Consider the following 6,890-nt stretch of genomic DNA (forward strand, 5'->3'; position numbering starts at 1 on the left):
TAAGTCCGACGAGCGTTAGCGAGTTCGGACAGCAAGCGTTTCCCTATATATATAACAAACGTAGTTGTTCGGCCAGCTATTCCGCCTTTCTATCATTTATGTGCTGCTGTTATAAGCTTATTATGCCATGTTATGTATAATTATCACTATACATGTCACATTTGTAGACAACAGTTCAAACTTCCAAAAAGATTTGAGTATAATGAATTTATGTTGGACAATATGTATTTGCTTAAATGTTTTTTTCTTGTTATATGGTAAAAGTAATGGAAAGGAAAGGGTTAAGTAATAAAATGGCTACTTTTGTAATTCGGCCTTTCGTTACTTTCGGCCTTTCGTTACATTCGGCCTTTCGTTACATTCGGCCTTTCGTTACATTCGGCCTTTCGTTACATTCGGCCTTTCGTTACCTTCGGCCTTTCGTTCCATTCGGCCTTTCGTGCTTCGGCCTTTTGTTACCTTCGGCCTTTCGTGCTTTCGGTCTTTTGTGATTCAGCCTTTTGTGATTCGGCCTTTCGTGATTCGGCCTTTCGTAGTAGTCCCCAATCGACTGCGTACAGCAGCAGAAGTCAACGCGATGATGCTCAGTCGGCCTATGAGCATTTTGTATGGACGAATAAAAAATTTTGTATGGACAAATGACCACGCGGGGGGGGGGGGGGGGGTTGAGAAGTCCCAAAAAAATGACCACGTGGTTTATGGACAGCCCCTTAGACAAAGTGAGCGGGTGAGCTACTGTTCTTTAAAAAAGAGCTGTCGTTCATTCATTCATTTTAAAGATCTAGTTCTTTTGCTCCGTTCTGAGCGGAACGCCCACCACTACCGTCTACCCCCGTTGGTTTGACCTCATCTAATCTGAACACTTTTTAATTTGACCCCCTCTAATCTGCACATCGTTCAAACTAAAAATTGTTCAAACGTCATTCTGCTCATGGAACGGGGTGAAACGGAACGCAGAATCAAAACAAAACAGCAAAAAGGGTTACCATCAGTGTGTTTTTCGATGCCCACAGAGTTACTAGAAGTTCAAATTAAAAAATGAACCCCGTTGGTTTGCATGAGGTGTCGTTCAAACCAACGGGGGTATTGCGAACTAGTGTTTTTTAAGCCTACATTGTAAAATTGTTTCCAGAATGAAAGCCACTAGTTTCTTAGAATTTACATTCCACCTGATATCTCCGACTATGCATGATGCATCTACTAGAACAACGTTCTCTCTTCCTCAAGAGAAATCTACACTCACAAAGTAGATGCTCCGAGGTTCCAGTAATACCGGCATTCTTGTGATTGAATCTTCTTGCGCTTCAATAGAAAATGTCGAGATGGGCAGTGCCCGGTAAGCAATCCGGTTCGCGTTTGCTAAATTACAGTAGTGTGTTCGTCTTTTTCACGCTTGGTACGATGAATGTCTCTGATTACCAGTTTGCTTCTACACTCTGTTCCTCCCAATTTTTAGCTCCATCGATAGAATACTTGATGTACTCCACAGAAGGGTTCCGGTCCATACAAGGCACCCAGAGATCCCTCCCTAGCTAGCTGGTCTGCCCTCTTACTTACTTTACCGATCAGGCTAAGGCCGGGGTGGCCTCTGATGTACATAGTAGCCGTCTCCATTCCACTCGGTCCATGGCTGTTTGTCTCCAGTTCCGCGGGGTCCAGGGTCCGCAGATCGTCCTCCACTTGGTCGACCCACCTAGCTCGCTGCGCTCCACGTCTTCTTTTGCCTGTCGGATGACTCTCGAGAACCATTTTAGTCTGAATTTTTCTGCTGGTGTCGCTGTCGGCGGTCACCAGTGAGCCCAAGTACACGAATTCTCAACCGCCTCGATTTCATCGCCGTCGATATAAATTCGGGGTGGCGGGCGCGGTGATTCCTTCCTGGAGCCCTTTGCATTATGTACTTTGTCTTCGACACATTAATGACTAATGCGATTCGCCTGGCTTCACTCTTTAGTCGGATGTACGTTTCCGCCATCGTCTCAAATTTACGAACAATAATATCAATATCATCAGCGAAACCAAGCAGCTGAACGGACTTCGTGAAAATCGTTCCACTCGTGTTTATGCCCGCTCTCCTTATTACACCCTCTAAAGCAATGTTGAACAGCAAGCATGAAAGACCATCACCTTGCCGTAACCCTCTGCGAGATTCGAAGGGACTCGAGAGTGTCTCTGATACTCGAACTACGCACATCACTCGATCCATCGTCGTATCAGTTTATCCGGGAATCCGTATTCGTGCATAATCTGCCATAGCTGTTTTCGATCGATTGTATCATACGCCGATTTGAAATCGATGAACAAGTGATGTGTGGGCACTTTTTATTCGCGTCATTTCTTCAACACCTGGCGGATGGCGAACATCTTGTCCGTTGTAGCCTGATATTGCCCCACGAAATCTCTTGCAATCGGTGATAGACGGCGGGATAAAATTTGAGAGAGTATCTTGTAGGCAGCGCTCAGTAGTGTGATCGCGCGGTAGTTCCCGCAATCCAACTTGTCGCCCTTTTTGTAGATGGGATACACGATACCTCCCATCCATTCTTCCGGTAATACTTCCTCCCAAATCTTGGTAATGACCCAGTGTAGTGCTCTCACCAGTGCTTCTCCACCGTATTTTAGAAGCTCGCTTGGTAGTTGATCTGCTCCAGCGGCTTTGTTGTTTTTCAACCTGCCAACCTCCTCCTCAATCTCTTGGAGGTCAGGGACTGGAAGTCTTTCGCCCTGTGCACATACTCCTAGATCTGTTACCACGCCACCTTCGGTACTTGCAACGTCGCCATTGAGGTGCTTATCGTAATGCTGCCGCCACCTCTCGACCACCTCACGCTCGCTCGTGAGAATATTTCCGTGATTATCTCGGCACATGTCGGCTTGTGGCACAAAGCCTCTGTACGAGCGGTTCAGCTTCTCGTAGTGTCCTTAGCGCGGTACAGGTCTTCCATCGCTTCACGATCTCGTTCTTCCTGCTGGCGCTTCTTCATCCGAAAGACTGAGTTCTGCCTGTTCCGCGCCTGTTTGTAACGTGCCTCATTCGCTCTCGTACGGTGTTGCGGCATTCTCGCCCATGCTGTAAATCTGCCCTCTGTTAGTTTCAATTTCTCTTATGGTTCGCTTGCGTATCTATCCACCGAGTTTTTTCATTACTCTCCTTAGTACCTCTTACTTTGGGTAGTAGTGAAGTCACCGAGAAAAACAATAAAAGTTGAAAATAACTCACATCGTTTGTTGATGTCATTGCTTCCCCATACAGTGTGGCGAGCGTTGGCATCGCAACCGAGTTGTCTGCATCTGGTGACAAATTCGCAGATTGACGACGTCGGAGCATCTTCTTCATCACCAGGAAAGTAGGCTGATGCGATATTAACGGTACACTTACCTCTGGCTGTTTGAGTACCCATCCTCCTGGCTACGATGACTCGTTTAATAAATTCTGCAATGGAAGTAAAATTAATTCTTCCAATCACTAAGATTGCTGTCCTTGGAAAAGGATGGCTATAGTATAATCATAGAGCAGGGGTTCTCAAACTTTATCAGCCTGCGACCCACTTTTTATTTGCATAGAATATGGCGACCCACCAGCACGTTATTCCATAGCAGGTTGCGATTAGCCTCCGTTACGTCTTAAAAAATAATGATAAGTTGGCAAGTTTCTAATACAAATTCAAACTTTCCGCTGCAATGTAATACTTCAGAAATCCTGATATTTTAGGGATTCTATCACACATTTCAAAGCAAAAGAAAACCTAAAAAATCATAAACATTTGCTGGTTATACCTACTGGCAACTTTACGCTTCTGCTGCATTTTAAAAATATCCTTTGAAAGGAATTTCAATCGTGTACATACACTCCCGTTCAAAAGTTTGGGGTCACCCCCTCAAAAACATGTCATTTTTTTAGGCCCATATCTCCGCCAATTTGCATCCGATTTCAAAACCCTAGGTTTCATTCAAAAGATAATAAGTCAAAGAAACTTTGAACATGATTTAAAAGAAACTTTTTCAAAAAATTTTGTTTGTAAACTTAACCCAAAGTTGCCAAATTTTCTAAAAAATGAATATAAACTTACAGCAGTGTCGCTGGAAGTTGGGTCGACCAAATTTTAAGATGAGAGCGGTAATATGACCCATTTTCTATTAGCTTTCAACTGCTTTTTACAGAACTTAGCTAAAAAATCTAGAAAAAAAGTTATTAAGTAAATTAATCCTTGATGTCATCGACCAAAAGTTTGGGGTCACCCCTCAATATGATGTATCTGTCAAAAGTTTGGGGTCACTTTCGTAAAACATGGAAAAGTGATTTGGTGATATCTTCGTCATCTATAGTTCAATTTTAATTATTTTTGGGTCATTTCAAAGATAATTAACTAAATTTACGTTTGATGTCTTCAACTTAACGTATTTAACGATTTTTGTATATAAAAATGTTATGTAAAGTTAGCACATTTTACTACGCTTCAAAAAATGAGACAACTTTACGTTAAGTTTTAGTATGTAAATTTCAACAAATATGTGTGGTTCAATGTCTATGCAGTAAGTATCATTCATTTTGTTTCAAATAAGCCAAGAAGAATTAAAATTGAATGAAAGATGACAAAGATATCAACAAATCACTTTTCCATGTTTTACGATAGTGACCCCAAACTTTTGGCCGATACAGCATTTTGAGGGGTGACCCCAAACTTTTGGTCGATGACATCAAGGATTAATTTACTTAATAACTTTTTTTCTAGATTTTTTAGCTAAGTTCTGTAAAAAGCAGTTGAAAGCTAATAGAAAATGGGTCATATAACCGCTCTCATCTTAAAATTTGGTCGACCCAACTTCCAGCGACATTGCCGTAAGTTTATATTCATTTTTTAGAAAATTTGGCAACTTTGGGTTAAGTTTACATACAAAATTTTTTGAAAAAGTTTCTTTTAAATCATGTTCAAAGTTTCTTTGACTTATTATCTTTTAAATGAAACCTAGGGTTTTGAAATCGGACACAAATTGGCGGAGATATGGGCCTAAAAAAATTACATGTTTTTGAGGGGGTGACCCCAAACTTTTGAACGGGAGTGTACGTACATAAAGTTCGAGATGAATGAATCAGAATGGGCTAAAAATGCCCCCATTAATATTTTTTATTAGTGATTTCTGTAAAGGTTCTGATTTCGGAAGATTATGCAAAATTCTACCAAAGTTCGATAAAAATAAATATACATAGAATTTGGCAGCGAATACCTAACAAAGTTATGTATTTTTCGCCTGATTTTCGGTTTTCCTGAAATTCTAGCTGCTGAACTTGGCACTTTATTTCCAGCGTGTAAAATAATCTATAGATGCAAAAAGAAATCTGAATTGATAGAGAAATCCAAAATCTTGCACCATTTTAAACTAAACTTGTTGTTCCAGAATCGATTTCAGAACGGCAGCAGTAATTTTAATATTCAATAAAAATGTATAAATAAGGCTCGTAATACGAAAGTATGAATAGAAATAAAGAAAAACCTTATTTCTAGAAAAAAAAATCCGAGAATTCTTGTTGGTTAATCTTGAAAAGCAAAACTGAATGAATTTTCTTTTTTTTTCTGGTTTTTGATTTTCATCAAATGACGGATCGAAATTCTCTAAATCGGTTTTAATTCACATTTAGAGGAAGGTTCAAGGCTGGACGAAAAACTTTTTAATTCTTACAAAAACCATTTTTTATCAAAATTTCTTAAAAAAATGGTTCCTGGAGAAAAAAAGAAACAGTTTCCACTCAGAAAGAAAATTAGAATTCACCTTGATGTTTCTCCTGAATGTGTATGGAAGCTAATTTAAAAAATATTGCTTCGTTATTTAATGAAAAATCAAAAACCAAAATGTGAAGAAATCCATCCAGTTCCACCTTATGTATACTTAATACAATATTGTCAAAACCTCCGCGACCCATAGTTTGAGAAACGCTGTCATAGAGTAACCTACATCTTGGGGTTTGCAGTACCCTATGACTCTTGACCCATGGTTCCTGTACTAATGCCAAGTCGAGGTCTTCTTTGGCAAACCTTTGCAAAAGTACGCCCGTTTTGCATGCTGTAGGTTTGCCTAAACCATTTTTAACCCTAATAGGATGTTGGGGTCGGACGTGGTGCAATTAGCGTAACATCTTAGAAGCGTTATATGGGTCATTGCGTTGACGATCCGCTTTTTGTGACTGGCGGATCGTCGACTAAGTTTTTGCGCTTTTTCAGGTGATTTCCGGGACTTTCTTTTGCATTCACAGTGAACTACTATCGTTCTCACCGCCACGGTTGCCATCCTTTTTCGGATACGCTTTAGCAGTTCTTTTTAGACGAATTTCCACATTCACTTCAGCTTCCGCCCCCAGTGCTCGTAGTGGCGATCTCGCCGTGCCAACTCTTAGCATCTATACACTACAATTGTAGTGTATAGATGCTAATTATTATGAAAATTTTATAAAACGTGAGATGTTTCTATTTGCAAAGCCAGTATTGATTTTGGTGTAATCGCATAGTCGGGATACGTTACACCAAAACCAGCCATGAACAGCTCGCGTGCTGCCTGCACGACCGAGAGCCAAAATTCGCATCTAGTTTGGAGATGGTTGGTGGTCCACACACACATGCATACAGGCGTCTTCGGTACAGCGTTCGCACTGGGTTGATGAATGGTAGACGAATGAATGAGGGAAGAGTTTCGCCGGCAGAGATGAGTGTTTGTGTTTGTGTGCATAGGTATTGAAAAAAAGCGGGCACGGCGCTCTTTGAATTCGGACGGTTAGTTTGTTAACGAATTTCAGGACGAACGAACGTCTTTTAGGAAGGGTTAAAGTTTTTGGTCGGATTTTTGCAATTTTTGCTTGATTCGGCTTGTGTAAACCATGAGTTTACTACAAACGGGTT

The 6,890-nt window shown here is 40.8% G+C and overlaps 1 protein-coding gene across 1 annotated transcript in view; it reads left to right on the forward strand.

Annotated features, from left to right (window-relative positions):
• Positions 1-6,890, forward strand: part of LOC109422055 (sushi, von Willebrand factor type A, EGF and pentraxin domain-containing protein 1) — a 238,195-nt gene that overhangs the window by 229,767 nt on the left and 1,538 nt on the right. The gene's annotated exons all lie outside the window — the stretch shown is intronic.

Source organism: Aedes albopictus, chromosome 1 (assembly GCF_035046485.1).
Source record: "Aedes albopictus strain Foshan chromosome 1, AalbF5, whole genome shotgun sequence".
NCBI lineage: Eukaryota > Metazoa > Arthropoda > Insecta > Diptera > Culicidae > Aedes > Aedes albopictus.